This window comes from Pezoporus occidentalis, unplaced genomic scaffold, assembly GCF_034315485.1.
Source record: "Pezoporus occidentalis ecotype Australia unplaced genomic scaffold, CSIRO_AGI_Poc_V1 ctg79, whole genome shotgun sequence".
Lineage (NCBI taxonomy): Eukaryota > Metazoa > Chordata > Aves > Psittaciformes > Psittacidae > Pezoporus > Pezoporus occidentalis.
The window spans coordinates 677972-694683 of NW_026916147.1; the positions used below are offsets into that span (position 1 = coordinate 677972).

A 16712-nucleotide genomic window follows, 5' to 3' on the forward strand; every position below is an offset into this window, starting at 1 on the left:
CCGCCGGGCCGGGCCGGGGGGCCCCGGGGGCCCCTAGAGCCGCGGGGCCCCGGCGGCGGGCCCGGGGGTGCCTCCCGCACCGGCGCCTCGCATTCGGCCCGCGGGGGCCGCCGCCTTTAGCGGGGAGCTGCGCGCCCGAGCGGCGGCCCCGCCGACCCGCCGGGCATCGGGGCGGCCGCTCCCGAATTGAAGAAGAGCGGAGCTGCTGCCGGCGGGTGTGTGTATGCGTGTATGTGCGCAGCGCCCGCGCTTACACACGTACACACCGCCTCTCTGCGCGCCCGCGAGGAACCGGGGCTCACAGCGGCGCGGGGCCCGCACTCGCAGCTCTTGCCGCCGCCCCGGCGCTCTGCATCCCTCCCGGCGTGTCCCCGCTGGCTGGCTGCCGGCGCGGCTCTCGGGGCTGCGGGCGAGGCTCGGGGCGCACTGCCGCGCCGCCCCGCTCCCTGCCTCCTTTAGCGGGGGCACGGCCGGCAGCGGGCGCGGCGGCGGCAGCGGCGGGCGGGGGCGGGGCGGCGGCCGGCCCTGCCCACCCGCACCGCGCCCGCCTCGTCGCCAACTTAGGGTTCCCGGCCCGCTCCCCTCTTCTCTCCATGGCACTTCTTCTATTTACCCCTCTGCTCCGCTGCTTTTTTCCGTTTCCTTTCCTTTTCCTCTCCCTTTTCCTCTAATTTTCCCTCTCCTTTTCCCCTTAACTTCCCTTTTTCCTTTCTCTTTTTTTTCCTCCTGTTTCTTTCTCTTTTTTTCTCTCCCTTTTCCTTTCCCTTTTTCTTCTCCCTTTTCCTCTCCTTTTTCTTTTCATTTTTTTCCCCGTTACACCCCCTTTTTCCTTCTTTTGCCTTTTCCCTTGCTATTGGATTTTCCTTTCCCTTTCCCCCTTGTTTTCAGGTGCTCTTTTTCGTTTTCTTTTTTTTTTTTTTTTAATATTTCTTAATTTTATTTTCTTTTTCTCTCTAGTTTCCTTTTTATTTTCCCTTTCCCATTCGCTATCTCTTATATTATTTTTCACTCTCCTTTCCTCTTTTTTTCCTGTTACTCCCCCTTCTTTCTCTCACTGTCTATTCACATCATTCCCTCCATTTATTCTTTCTCTCTTTCCCTCCTCCTCTCTTTCTTTCTTTCTCTCTTTACCTTTTTCTTTCTTTTTTATTATTTTTTTCTCTCTTTTTTGCTTTCTCCCTCTCCCTCCCTCTGTCTCTGTGCCCGGGAAAAATGACTCCAAGAAGCAAAGCTACTCCAGTCCCGGCCTGGCCGACCCTCCCGCACGCCCCTGGACCTCCGTGGGTGCTTGCTGCACCCGCTTCACGTTAGAAGAGCGTGTTCGTCCCAGCAGGTCCCTGCTCCCTCCTGCCCTGTCCCGGCCGGTGCTACACACCCGAGGCAGCCCCTCGACCCTTGTCCCCAGCACCCGCGGCTGCTCGGGGTTCTTCCTGTTGCCCGGTGTTGGAAGAGACAAAATCCCGTGTGGTCCCTACAGACTGTCCCACGGGGAGACGAGCGGTGCAGAATCACTCTGAGCACTTTTCCCCCTGTGCTGTCTGTGCCCAAGAGTGTGTGCCTATGAGGAACTCTATTTCCTCGAGCGTGGAAAAGGGGCTGATGTGGAATTTCAATTTTTTTTTAATTACAGGTCTCATTTAAAGCGGAAACATGTTGATCCTCAGCCTGCGGCGGTGTTCCCTTCCATTCCATCTATTTCTAAATGCAGCTTGTTGCTCGGAATTGTTTTAGTTTAATTTACAACGCCGCGTAAAAACTCTCGGAGTAAGGGCGCACAGAGCAGGACCTTTCCTCGCCTGAACTTCTGCACAGCCACGCAAACTGCCTCTCGCGTACAATTCTTGAGTTTATGATTATTTTCTTTTTCGTCCTTAGGTCACTTTTCAGCTATTCGGAAAACGAAACAACAAAAAGAAAGTCCTTTCCAGGTCGGTGTCAGCGGAGCCAGCGGGCGCTCGCCCCCGCAGCTCCGGGGCTCGGCTGGGTCTCAGGCATCCAGAGTGTGGACCTTGCCTCTCAGGGAGACCGATTTGCATTTTAATTGAGGGGAGAAAAATTAAACCGGGTTTGGCAGCCTAGAGGCAGGCGCGGGACGGCCCCGCTGTATGGCCCGCAACGGGGGGAGCTGCTTTGCCCCGCCTGCAGAGGACACGGTGCGGTGCCCGGGATGGACAAAGGCTCCCCAGCTCCGCCGCCTCCCTGCTCCTCGGAGCGCCCCGGGGGAGCTTTCCCAGGGCCGGCCACAGCCAGAGGCTGTAGCTTCTGGTCCGCGGGGGAAGCAGAGGCCTTAGCCTGCAGGGACTGCTTCTGCAGGGCGGCCCTGCGTGGCCAGCGCAGGGCTCGGGCCGCCCCGCCGGCCGGTGACAGGCGACCGCACCGTGTACTCGTTGGCCCCGCGCCTCCCTCCCGGCCTAAGAAGGCATGAAGCACCCAATGCCTACGGGCTTCCTTACAAAGCAAAACCCAGCCATCCCTCTCGCGCGAACCGCTTCTCCTTCCCTCCCCCTGCAATGAACCTGTGGCACCCTGAAAACGAGCGTTTCTTTGGGGGCCGCCTCGAGCGACTTCTTTCCTAAAAACAGCATCACAGGTGACACGGCGCCAAAAGGGCCGACCCGTGCTTGAGAAACAGTTCGGATTCAAAAGCAGGCGTCAACATTACCCCATTTCTGCATCTTTAATACCTATCACACAGAAATACTTGACGATATTGATACTCAGTTCTCTTTCCAGTCTCTGTTTTTGTTTCCCTGAAACACAGCCGCAGGCGGGAGCAGACGGAGCTGCGCGGTGCCACTCAGCAGCGGATGGGGGGGCACCGTGAGCACGCCTCGCCTCGGTACTGCGGGGGTAACTGCAGTGAACGAACCGCAACCCGAAAACGCCGCAGCCAAACTACTTCTTGAGGGGAGTGGATGGGTCCGCAGCTGGTTTCCCCAGCTAGGGAAACCCAACCGTCTGCGTTTCCCCAACTTCCCGAGGTCTCGTCACAAACGCTTCACCGCCCTGGCGCGGATAAGTCAACGACCACGTTAAATAAGAGAAGCCGCGGAACGGGGTGGTGGGGCGGAAAGAGTGGAGCGGAGGGAGAGCAGCGGGCTGCGGGGAGGGGGAAGACGACAACGAAGGACGGGGGCGAGCAGTTACCCGGAGGAGGCAAAGCCGCCCCACAAGCTCCAGCGGAAACCTCGCAGGGCCCCGGAAGGAGCTCGAGAAGTCCTCGAAGGCGCTGGGGCAGCCGGTGCGGGGGGGGGGGAAGAGCGCAGTGAGAATTGGGGGGTGGGCAGCGGGGCACAAAGGCTGAAGGAGGTGCTACGGAGACCCCGGTCACACAGACCGAAGATGAAGGAGAGATTGAAATTAAGAGGCACACAGAAGGAGTGTTGTCAGAAAATGCTGTAGTTTGCTCGTTCGAGGGGGTAAGAAGTACGAGCGCTGGAGCAGCTGTACCTCCGAAATTCGTGTTTCAGCTGGAATGGTCCCAGCACATCTGAAAGGAAAAAAAAAACTAAAACAAAACCCAGACACATAAGAACAACTAAAATTAGAAGGCCCAAAGTGCTTTGACATAGCAGAGTCAGATATTCTTCAAGCTGACGAGGTGGGGACCCGAACTGCAGCTTGCTTCACCGCGCCAGCTGCGGTGTCCAGCTGTGTCCAGGCTGCTGCTCCCAAGGGAGCTTTGGCCGGGCCCTGCCCAGAGCTTCGCCTGCCCCCAGCAGAGGGGACAGGCGCCAGGGACCCCAGCTTTTGCGCCGGGAAGGCATTGTGACCGGGAGAGGGGTCTGTCTGAACTAGATCGAGTGATCGCTTTATTTAGCAAATGAACTGCTTTGCCATCACCGTATGTTCTTCATTGCAAACAAGCAGTCGGTTACTTTCCTAAAGTGATGGATAGGTATTTAGACACCTTTTCGTTGTAACAGCAATGTAAAGCCACTGAATCATTTGTTGCCTGCCCTACATGGTGGAAAGGAACTGAGCCAGGAAAGCCTAATGTTCTTCTGGGTGCTAATTCCAACTCTTAATCAAGATCTGATTACCAAAAAGGAAGACAGAGCATAAAAATGCTATAAAGATTTACATTTTGTCTATCTTGCCCATAATTCACGCCGCGAATGTGTCCATTATGGAATTCACTCCAGTAGGAAAATTGTGATGTTGCTGCAAGATTCCCTGCAGCAGAGCTCCTGCCAATGATGATGAATAATCTCGGTCCATATGCTAGCTCTATACAGCTCTATAGTACCAGTGTGCTCTCATTCTCTTTCTGCTTCCTCAAAAAAAGTGGAATATCTGAAGAACAGTAAAAGCTAATTAAAAATAGTTAATAGGTTAATCACACCCGGTCTTATATTTATCTAATGCAGAGCACTGATTCTTTAGTGATGTAGCTTTGAGGCATTACCACGAGCCAAGAAAATGAATCAGACATTTAATGGAGATGTGGAAACGGAAATTTCTTGTAAGACTACAAAATAGCAAGCCAATAATGCACTAAAATATAATAAATTTATTATTAAAATTCCACGCATGGAATCCCGTCCTCTGTGTCCTCTCACTAGGCGACAAATCGAGGCCAAGCCGGAGAGAGAATTTCTCAGGAGCCAGGCCTTTGGGTGCACCTCACCTGCTTTTTAGCATTCTTGTCCCAGAGCGTCTGCCTGCAGATCTCGGCTGACAACCAAAGGCAAGAGGCATCACTTCGTAGGGCACCCCACTGCTGAGCCCCTGGTTTGCTCCTCAGAGTGCCAAGGGCTATGAAACGCTGCCAGATCTAGCTGGAGATGTCAACTTCGGATATTGCTGTGTAGTACTTATCTGGGCTGACAACAGCATGGTTTCTGTAACAGGTTCACTTCCCGGGCAGCAGTTGATGCTGGGAGCTATGCCTTCCCCGGGGGCTGCCAGCCACTTGTGAGGACAAACTCATGTCACTTTGCTGCTCTAACTCTGTGGTCCCCACATCCTGGCCAGATTTCTGCTTCTGTTTACACCGAAGTGTATCTGGAATAACCGGGAATGGAGGCTGAGACTGTATGGAAACAGGACCTGTTTATTGCCTTTTTAAAACAGCTGCAAGGAAAACGAGGGTGTTGCAGGCTGCTTACAGTTAACTCCCTTGCCATTTCAGCATTTCTCTTGCTTGTCTTAAATGAGATGATCAAGTATTTTCTGTATCTTCAAGTAAGGCAAAATGTTTTTCGCCTTTCTGGAGTATCGAAAACATTTGATGCTGGAGCTGAGTAATTGCTTTTAGTTTTGATTTGTGATCGTTGGTCCAGCCTGACCCCTGCTGGGGAAAAGCCAGAGGAGAGGATTACAAGCGCAGAGGGGGTGTCCGTCTGTCCGGGATCCAGAGGTTCATCAGGGAGCATTCCTGGCTCAGTCCTGCTCCCAACTCTTCCCCGGCCCTGCTCTTGCTACACGCTCCCCTCTCACAGTACAAGCTTTACCTGAAGTTTGCCCAGCTTCCATTTCCAAAGGCTCCCACCACTCTGCTACACTGCAGTGTGAAAGCAGCATGTATCTATTTAATGCGGCTGCAGGGTCTGCTGTAGGTGCATCCAGCACTCTGCTGGCATCCTGACTCCGAAGCCCTGCTAGCTATAGCCGTGCAGCAGTTCTGTTTACCAGCACTCCATTTATCCTAACTAATTAGTGCACAACAGATTTCTTAACACTGCCATGAATGTCTATTCTTGTGTGGTGTTACTGAGAGCTGTAGCGAGTACAGATGTGCCCATGATGCAATGTGGAATTCATAAAAGGTTGCATGCTGGGGAAGGACTGCCATCCTTGCAGTAGGAATGGCTCTTCTTTCCAGTGGCCATGGGAGCAGCAGTGCCAGAGACTGCTGCTGCCTCTGCCCACCTCTGTCTGCAGCATAATTGGTTCTGGGATGGCCTGCTCCATTTCCCAGGTGGGCTTGAGGAAGGAACCCTGTGAGGGCTGTGCATGTGTGGCTGATCAGACATTGTCAAGGAAACTATTTTAACCTGCTATTAACAGTCAGCTGAGATGTACATGTAACAGGCTGGATGTGTAACAGCAGGGAAAAGGGGCACTGGTGTTCCATCTCCCTCATTTAGCTTTTCTGAAGGGCTGTGAAGGTGTCACCCTTCCAAAGTTACCTTCCTTTTCCTTTCCACTGTGGGTTGCTGCACATGTGTATGTGCACATGAAGTGTGGACAAAGATACCAATTTAGACCTAGCAGTCTCCTAGTGGAGCCACCTGAGCAAGGCAGTGAGTGTCCCCATGGCTGTAGTTGGTGGGTGCAGGTCCAGGCAGTACCTGGCTTTCATGTGAGCACTTTTTTAATGTGGATAACCAGGCTAAAAGTAATGGCTGGCTTTACTTCGGTTTTACATTAACAGCAAAAATGTATGGAAATTTAACTGCCATAGCTGGAGCTTTTATATAGTTTCTTTCACTCTGTGAGACAAATATATGTATGGCAAGCCGTCGCTGGTGATCGATCTTTAAGCAGCCCCCTGTGGAAATCAGCAGAGAGAGCTTTGCTAAGAAATTGTTGGCGCAGGGTGGTCCAGCGTCAGGGAACTGGAAATCGTTAAATTGATGATCTAAATAGGGATGGGAGGGAGAAAGCGGCGGCAGTAGCTAACACGTGCATATTTTTATGATTTTTAGAAAATCGTATTTCAGCATTTTCCATCACATCAAAAGCTGACATGGCTGCATTGATTAGCGAAGTGGTAGAGAAGATTACTGACAGCGGTACACTTTGTAACACGACTTGGTTTAAGAAAAGATCTTGCTGGTTCCGTTTCAGTTGCCGTGTGACCGCAGGCCGAGGGGCAGCGGCGGTGTTTAGGCGCAGGGCTGGAACGCGGCGTGCATCCCTCGGTAAGCTCCAGGTGCTTCGGCAGGAGCCGGAAGGTTCCCATTCAGCTGCCGGTGGCTGGTGCTCGCTCCGGCAGCTCCACCTAGCGAGGAGTTATCTCCCCAGCTGCCGGTCCCGGCTCTCTGCCGGCTGTCCAGGGCTGGAAACCAGAAGGGAAAGGCAGGTACCCCCCTTTCTTCCCCATCCTCCCCAGCTCTGGTCCCACGAGCGACGAGGAACACCTGAAACACCTACCCGGCTCTCCTGTTTGAGCCATCAGAATAGCAAGGCTGGAAAAGAGAAGCCCTTCTCAGGGAAGGGCATAAGGAATGAAGTGGAAGCTTAATGCTTTCAGCCTCTCTCTTACAACCTGCTGAAAAAACACACCTTACGTTGTCTACAGGGGTTTTATCTCAATAACGAACTTCATCTGAGCTGCCACCCCTAAGCTCTTTGCTTGTGAATCACTGTAACTCAGGTCACACTGAGCTTCCCTTGTTCCAAACCCTTTGCTTTGCTTCTTCTCTGATCCTGGGCAGGCTCAGCAAGGTCCTGCTGTCTTGGCCATGCTGGTCCTGGCCTGGCATAAACCAGTGACAGCAGGACAAGCAAACAGTTAATCTCAGTGTGTGGCCAAATACTGAGAGGAGTCACTACGCACTGCCTGGGCCAGTTGCCCTGCCCCAGCAGAACAGCAGAGCAGACCTCATGCTCTTCTTCCCACAACTGTAAAACCTTACCACGTCATGTCCTGTGCAGAGGCTGGCTGCTTGCTTTCTAACTTTATTAGAATATAATAAGGAAAGATATAAATCACTATTTGAATAATTGTGAATGACATGGTGCTTCTGTCTGCCCTGTGTCAGCAGAGACTGCTGTCCCATAACAGCAGGGCAAGAGTATCTTTGTCTGTCTGCGGTCAGGGCCGTAAGCCTGCACCATTGCTTTAAGTGTCCACCATTGCCTTCCTTGGGATTTGCTGGAGCAGAGCAGCCTGGCAGCAGGTTGAACAGCAAGAGGGAGTTACTTCCCTCTCCCCCATCTATGTGCAGTACCATCCAGCCCTGCAAACTCTATGTCACCTTACTAGCCCCAACAACAGCATGGGGGTTTGTTAAAGGTGCTATGAGTGCTATGCCATGAACAGCTGAGCGGCACCTTCAGAGACCTTAGGGGATGTGGTGGCTTCTGCCAGGCTCAAACTCATTCCCTAGGGGAGAGGACAAAGTGCCTTGCACAAAAGAGGCAGGGCTTCTGGGCTGGCCTTGTGGCCATAGGGAAGCAGAGCATGGCTGGACCTGCTCTCCAGAGGTGTAATGGAGAAGGCAGAGAGATTGCTGTGGAGCCTGGGAGCTGACAACGAAAGCAGGAAGTCTGGTGATCAGATTTTTCTGTAATAAGCTGAACCCATAGGAGAGGAGAGTTGTTTCCTGTTTTGTTTTTTTTTTTCTTGTGCTTTCCTCTTTCCAGAGAAGGATAAGATTCCAGATGCAGAGCACTAAAAAGCTTGCAGCCAGAAGGCGCAATTTCCTACTGTGAGGGTTTGAATTCAACTTCGCACCTGATTTTGCAGTGGCATTGCCAGGGACTCATGCAGTAAAGCATGCTGTCATTTCTTTCCCCACAGATGAAACTATCTGTTTTCTGTAAGTTTCTCAGTCATCTCTACCAGTTCCTGCTCATGCTTTCCTTCTCTTCTGTCATAATCACTGATGCCAACAGGAGTCATATTCTGCAGCTTGCATGAACTTCTTTCTAGCGGCACTGGGGACAGGGTAGCAGGGAATGCTTGGCTGCAGTAAGAATCCCAGGTGTTTTGTCTCTTCTACCTCCAGGCATATTCCTGATGGTTTGTTACACTGAAATAATTTATCCCAGCACTATCTTTGGTTAGCTGTTATGGTTGCAGAAAGGATGCTATTCACAAAGCACCTTCTGAGTGTGTTGATATGGTAGCTGGCTGGCAGTGAGTCTTCTTGCATTGGGAAACAGGGAATTCCTTTAGTTTGTAACTGCATTAAAAAAGATGGATCAAAGGGTGAGACTGAAGATATGGTTCTGGGCTTTTTTCTTTTGTTTTGGCTTTGCAGTACAGGGTTCAGGTAAACAGGCAGCTGTCTGGCACAACAGTAGGAAGAGTAGAAAGTCACTTGCTGTGGTTGCTCTCCATTCCCATTTCAGCTCTGGCTCTTCTGGCAGTACCTGACTGAGGACCAGCCAGCCTGGTCACAGCCCAGAGGGAGCTAAAATGCTAAAAGCAGAACTGGTGCCTCTTTCGAGTAATAAATACACAGTCCTCCTGTTGCTACAGGTCCTCCTTCCTTCACTGTGATCTCAGCATGAGGCAGGCAGCCAGGCTTGGGGGATAGGTAATAGGCTGATTGATCACAGATTCCTTGGCCCATTTAGCAGAGAGAGTATGTTTCCAGATAAAGCTGTCAGGTAAGCAAAAGAAGTTGAAGAACTTGCCAACAGCTGCCTGTGTGTGTGCTGGCAACTTAGGGAGGAGAAAAGTGAGATCAGGAACAGGAGTGCCATGAGATGCATCCAGAAGTCACTAGTCAAGATTTGCAATGGGGCTTTCAACCACAACCATGAAAACTTATGAAAGGGAAAGGCCTAGAGTCTCTGTCTTTTGTAGCTCATGTTTTCTTGGCTCTTTTTAAGAGAAAGGAAGATGCTTATCTCAACTTGTATCCTCCTAGTAGAGAGCTCAGGGTCTGATGTAACCCATATCCAGTCCACAGAGTTTGGAGAAAGAAGGCAAAGATACCAAAGGTATGACCAGTTAGTAATTTCTAGAGTACTTTTATGGCTATACCACTAGAAGATAACTCTCAGAGAATTCACTTAAGTGAATACATAGGAATATGTAAAGCACAAGATGTACTTCAATCTGAAGACTATCACAATAAAATGGCAGCAAACCAGGACTTTACAGGGCAATCTTTCCAGATCATGACTATAATACTTGGCTTAATTGCATCCTGCCGACTGCTCTCCACTTATAAAATACACTCGGAGCATGCCATAATGCTCCGCCTGTCCCTTGAGATAAGATAGTAAGATGGTATTGCTGGCAAAACAGAGCGATATTTCATAAACTGCTAAAAATCAATGGCAATATGCCTGCTCATACCTTAGGTGAACTTTTCTTATGAACTGGAAAGTAATAGGGTGAGTAATACTAGAGTTCGATTAGATGAAATGACATGAAACTTATTGAAAGCAGTGCTAAAAGGAGAGGAGCAAATCCAGTGACAGAAGTGCAGCCACAACTCAAGTAAACACTTGTAAACTTCACATGGAAGCACTACTCTGAGCTGAGGATGGTAGAAAATGTTGATGGTAGAAAATGTTGCTGAAACTGCAGAACAACATTTGCCTCAGCATAAGATGGCAAAATACCCACTCATGCATGGGATTTGGGCTTGGCCTTGTATTTGGCATGTGGGGGAGCATAAGTTTGTTGCAACAGGTTGAAATGGTGACTGCTCACAGTGCAGTAGAGAAGCCCCCTCTCTGAGAACCCACCGATCAGAGAGCTTTGTGGTCTCCTCAGTTACATAGAAAGAACCAGAATGACCAGAGACTGAAGAAGGAAAATAAAGTATGGGCACAAGCACAGTCCCTTGGAGATCATGCAGAAGGGATTAGCTTTGCAGAGAAAGGCAGCTAGCTCTTAGATGCAGGCACTTCCAGTGTTAAGGCTGCTAATATATATGTGTGCTAACATAAATGATTTCCACCTCTACTGAAACTGCTGGGAAGTTCACTTGGCACAATGAGTTTACTTGGCCAAGTTTCCCCTGTCAACAAGGTTTTGCCAAACAGAGTAGTGGGGGCTGTATAGGAGGCAATAGGTCTCCTCTTCCTCCCTCCTGCCCTGCCTCCTGCAGGCTGTGCATAGGGTTCCTGACCTTGTTCTAAGAGTGAGCAGGTGTCCCAGCACCCTCTGAGTCTCTGCCAGGCTCGTACCACTCTGAAGGTGCTGGTGAGCTGCTGCACAGCAGCCTCAGATGTGGGGTCACCAAAAGGAGCTATTGTGTATCTAGTGAGTCCTTGCTTTAAAAGCATCTTATAAAAGCATGAAGCATCTTTTAAAACCTTATGGAGAGTGGATTGCTTTTCAGTCCTATGCAAAACACCCAGAGAGTAGACTAATTTCTGCAAATACTTTAGTCTGAATTGAGTAGGGAAGAGCTGATTCTCTTGGTGCTACGTTTAGTGAGACTTATCCAGAACAGAACTAGCTCCTCTTTTCTCTCTGGCAGTCACTTGTGTTTTGACAGAGTGGTGCCATCAGTCACTTTAAGTGATCCAGTGATCACCCTTTCAGCCTTAATCTGCTGGAGTTGCAAGGCTGTAGTTTCTACCCATGTCATCAGTCAGTCTGTTTCCTCATCAGGCTTGTCCCCACCTTTTTCCATGCCCACACACTCCTTGCAAAGGTACTTCTGCCTTTTGAAGTATGTGAAGAGCTGCAAGTTGCAAGCTGATACATTTTGGTGTTCCAAGCAGAGGTTTGTATTAAAATAGAGGATCTGCATGGATAATATAACATACAGTGTATGTGAAATCACAAAGTAAGGGTGTGTTGAAGATTCATGGCATGTTCAGACAGCCAGAACAAGTAAGTTCAAGAATTAATTTCACATCTTCTATGAAAACAGCAGCAGCTTGCCAAACATCGACCACATATGAATCCTTTCTGGGGAAAAACCAAGAGCATCCCAGGGATTATGGCAGGAAGGAAGAATCAAAAATAACTCAGTAGCTGTGCAACTCAGTCTCTTGGACCAAACAGAAAGGGACAGCTGCCTGGGGCAAAGGTTTCTGCAGCCAGAAGTTTCACAGTGGCCACTAGACTATGTTCTTCAGACTTCAGTGCTTAATTTGGGAGTAATGAGGTCAGTTTGATCTGTTTGTTTTGTTTTGTTGTTTTGGTTTGTTTTTTTTTTTTTTCTGGCACACAAGTGGCCTACTTTATAAAGTTCAAATGTGCAAGTAATAAGCAAATAATTCTTCACCACAAATATCATGAACTATGTTGTTTTTATGACAGAATAGAAGATGTAAACAGATTTTATGACATGTTAACTAAACACAAAAGCACAATTCAGTGCTTTCAGTGGATTTACATTACTAAAACATAGGTACATATGCTCTATTCAGGATGCCTTGGCAAAACATTGCTAGCTTTTGACCCATGTTAAACCCAGCAAAACAGTATTAGATCTCATGCTGTATTAATTTAGAGTGGGAAAAGCAGCCTTTTTATTGACTCGTACAACCCTATATTCCAGTGAGTCCTTTTTTTTTTTTTTTTTTAAGCATCTGTGTCTAGTGCTTAGAGCTGGAGGAGGATTCGTCTCAGAGTGCACAGGTTGTGTAACAACAAGCTTCTGACCTGAAATTTCAGCTCTGAGCATATCCCAAACACCTGGACTCCAGCACCCTGCTCCCACGCACCATTTCAAGGCAGCTCCAGGCAGTGTTTTGCAGTTCTCGGTTTTGTCAGGGGAGCATAGGGTATTAATATCCCGCCTTGTGCTTTGTAGAGCACTCAGCATGATGTGAGGCTATTGTATCGCTGTCCTCTGCTTCTTTCTGACTCTCCCTGGTTCATTTATATAATGAATTAGGGATGCAAAAAGATTATAAATTGTTTAAATGTAGCACATTACAACATCATTCATAATATGATATTATCTGAGTGAATAATATGCTGTTGTTTACATCGTTTGACATTGCTGTCTATGCTGACCAGTAAGGATGAATATTTTTCACTTATTTCACTTCTGCACACTAGTATGAATCCACTAAAAAAAACCTCAGAGAAAAAAAACAACCAAAAGCTGCAAACAACTCCTGTTTCCCAGACTGCCAGCAGCAGGGCTCCTCAATGTTACATCTGCAGATGCACTGTTCTTTCTAGCACACATTTTGAGCTGGGTACTTTCTGCTCCTCAGCTCCCAAGCAGACTGGGGATCAGTTCCTTCTATTTGCTTCTGCTGCAGCAGCAACAAAACAGCCCCACTCTGCTTCTCTCCTGCACAGCAACAGAAGAAACAACAGAGCCAACAGCAGCCCCTAGCTGGCTGCCTTTCTATCAGGAGGCTGTGTGCAGCTTGGGTAAGTTCTTGAACGCGGTTTATATAACTGTTTTAATGTCACAGGGCTTTTGCTTTGCGTCTGCCTGTGGAGAACTCCCCCTTCTGTACGTAGGTCGAGGCAAGCAGAGAGTCAGTTCCCAGCTAGGCAGGGAAGGCAGATCTGTCTGCTGTGGATAACTGGAGTGAGCACAGTGGGAGCGTGGTGGTGACTGCTGATGTGTCTTAAATTTGGGCACCTGGGAGAAATGCAGGGATGTGCTTGTTGGGGGCTTTTCTGCGCTACAGAAAAGGTTGGGCCAGGTTGCTGAGGTTTGGGTTGTTTGCTGGCAGCTTTGAGCCACTAAATTCATGTGGGAATACAAGGAGGAGGCAAAGGCAGAACACAGTAACAGAAACCTCCAAGGCCTTACACACCAAGATACTGAACTTTCATACAAGACAGGTGATCCTATTTGCATATCAGAAAAGTCAGCATCTGACATGCTAATACCTTTGTGCGCAGAGAATGTGGAGGTTTCTGCCACACATTCCAGGCAGTGTGCTTATGTGCCTCAAAGGAACCTGAGTAACAGGGTGTCGACTTGGAAAATTCCCATCAGACCAGTCTAACCAGCTGCAGCTCAAGAGACACACTGGGCTCCCATGACTGGATGGGGGACTGCGATCCAGAAGTGGGACAACCATGTTCCCATGTTCTGCTTGCTCTCTAAGCCCCCTGCCCTGCAGCTCTTCTGGGAGGCCCTTGCCTCTTTCCTTTGGGCTGGAGAGGCTTGAAATGTTGTTTCTCTTGCCTTCCTCACATTTCTGAGTACTCCAAGGGTGAAAAGGTGTATGACAGCAGCAGGAGCACCTGGCTTGGAGAGAGAAGGAGCAAAGCTGGGCCTGGGTTCCCACCTGATCCCACCAGAGCCTGGTCCTTGTTTTTAACTCTGCCTCTCCTGATGGCCCTGCCCAGAAGATTGCTCACTCCCTCACCCCACTGTCACCAGTTGTTCATTGAATGCTTTCTTAATCTTGAAATGCAGTGACTCATCTTCTTGCACTAGCTTCTGCTCATTAATATGTTTTGAGTACTTCACCTCTGCCATTATTGTTACTTTCTTCCATCACACCATTTGCTAAACAAATATATCTTCCTCCAAACTTTTCTAGGTGAATTCTTTTCCCCTTCACTGTCTAGGTTAAGGATGGAGCAAAGATGTAGGAGAAATGGAGGCTCTTACTCCTCTCTTGTATGGGATGTAAAGTTCTGCTTAATGATCTTTATGCAGGTGTTGAAGCATTGTTTCTGCCTTGTCAAGCACAGAAGGGCCTTTCTGTGGCAAAAGTATAGCATTTAGTAATTCTCAGCCCTATATTTATTAGGCCAGGTTTATCAGGAAGGTCTGTAACAAAGCATGTACTTCAGCTAGACCCAGCTGCTCCGTGGTGCATGTAGAGCGATTTGTGCCCACCCCACCCTGAACTACTGACCTGCGCGTGGGACCTGTGGGCTCCCCGCACCGCAGCCACCATGGGTAGCACAGCTGTGGAGACTAGACAAACCACTTCCTATTTTCCCTGTGCAGAGAAAACAAGTATTTGTGCTTTCATCTGGGCAGCTAGTCCCATTGCAGGGCCAACCGAATAAACACACATCTTGCACTTGCAGCATGCGAAACCATGCTTTCTTCCAAAAACTTTGCTCGAGAAATACACAAAAGGAAAAATCTCCAAAGTAGAAACCGACTGGAGAAGGAGAGAGCGAAAAGGATACCTTGTTACCCATTGGGGTCCACTCTGTTTCCAGTTCTCCTGTATGGTTTAGGTGTCTTCCCTGCTGGAGAACTGCTTCTCACCCTCACATATTCTAGGAAGGAGAACTCAGTTCTGACTCCATTTCCCCCCATAATATTTCACTTATGGAGAAATAAATTTAAAATTATACTTGGTAAGAGCAGGGTGTTGGAGGATCCAGGCCATATCACTGATTTGCAGTGGGCTGCCGCTGTCACCTTTGTCCATAAAGGACCTGATGGCAGAAGCTCTGTGGCCAGTCTCATCTGGTGTTTTGTCTCTATTTTGCCTTCTGCTGGAGTGGCACTTCTCTTAGCATAACAGGTGCTTTGGGACATTGCAGGCAGAATAGCTCCTGACACTGTCAGCAGTGCAAGGGTAAAACATCTCAGAGACTGCTCTTCCTGAACACTGGAGGGTCCATGTTTTCTGGCAGTGAGGTCAGTTTATCAATGCCATAATCCGTGTCTGCTCACAGCAGCTCGCTCTAACTTCCTGAACTGAGCGTTGTCATTAAAAACATGCCGAGCATGCCTTTGGAGGAACATAATAATAATGTTGTTTATAGAATAAAACTAAATCATGAAATAAAACCAATCAGGTTTGGTGAAATCAGTCACCATGGGGATAATGTAAATTACAGCAGATACAGCTAGATGGTGCCTTGCCAGAGGTGCTGGCGCTGTGTTTGCAGACAAAATAAGCCAGCATGTGAACACTGAGGTGACATCTAGACTAAGTGTCTCTAAGAGAATGCTCTGGGGCAGCCAGCTGTTGCCATGGCCAGACTGTCAGTAGCCATATGAACATTGACAGGCTCTGGCACAGCAGCTGGAGGAATTCAGTGGGCTTTGGCAAGCGACAGTAGTGTCTGTTCTCCTGGTAACCCAACAGCTGAAAGGCGCTCTGACAGTCATCTGAACTGGACCAGAGGACTGGGATGACAGCAAACTGTAGTAAGTCTCAGCAGACAGGGGTGATTTCCAGACAGCTCATGAGGTCAAGGTGTTCAGCAAGATGTTTCCCTTCACAGAGATGAGTCCTGCTTTGCTGCACACAGGCCCACTCCTGATGTCTCCTGCACAGATACAGTTTGGGTGAAGATGGCCCATGCACCCTCTAGACCCTCTCCTGGTGTAAACTGCCTAGGGAACAGTGGCTATTTCAAGAGGAGGGTGGAGCTGACAGTGTAGTTAACTGTTACAGAGCATGTTTAACTGCCCTTCCAGCGCATTTTTCTTGACTGGGAGCTCTTAGGCAGATGTGTTACATTTCTGTACAGGCCGGTGGCACCATGCTCTGCAGGGCATCTGACATGGTGGTGCAGAAACAGGGCAAGCACCAAACTTGCCTTTTTAAATGGACATAGAGCAGGTGGGCACAAGAATCCCAGTGAAAAGCAACTCACTCCACAGCCAGCAGCACCCACGCGGGCTGCAGCACCGGCGTCCACGGGTGTCTACACAGAGCTGGTTCCGGGGCTATGTGGAGATATCTGCCTCGTCTCCCTGCAGGCCCGCAGCGTGCCGGGGCCACTGACACACACAGAGGAAACAGCCTCGTGGCGCACGCCCGTGTTGCGGGGGTTTGTGGGGCGGCACAGGAGGAAGTCTGAGCGTGCGCCGCGGGTGCGAGTCCCCACCGCACCAGCCACCCGGGAGAGCCACAGGCCGAGCCTGGCCGTGCTGGGCCCTGCCTCCGGCCCCGGTACCACCGTGGGGCGCGGCCCCACCCCGCTCCGCCCTTTGCGCCGGCCGGTGGCGGGGCCAATGTCGGAGGGCGGAGCGACCGGCGCACCTGGGCGGCATCGCCCCGCCCTCTCCGCCTCAGCCTCTGCCGCGGGCGCTTCTTCGCTCCCGAGCCGTGGCGGTGGCGTCCGCAGCGCGAGCGCCCCCGACCCCGGTCGGGGTGGGGATAGCGCCGGGCTCCTCAGAGGAGAAGGCAGCGGCGTCGGCGGCGGCCGGTTTCCTCGG

General features: G+C 50.0%; 1 long non-coding RNA gene across 1 annotated transcript; it reads right to left on the bottom strand.

The window, feature by feature from the left end:
* Positions 1 to 4062: 4062 nt before the first annotated feature.
* LOC134155528 (uncharacterized) lies at positions 4063 to 4797 on the bottom strand. The gene is made up of 2 exons (XR_009961602.1): positions 4631 to 4797; positions 4063 to 4277 (listed from the first exon to the last, which is right to left on the bottom strand). It is a non-coding gene; the product is annotated as an uncharacterized LOC134155528 (long non-coding RNA).
* Between the last annotated feature and the right edge of the window lie 11915 nt (positions 4798 to 16712).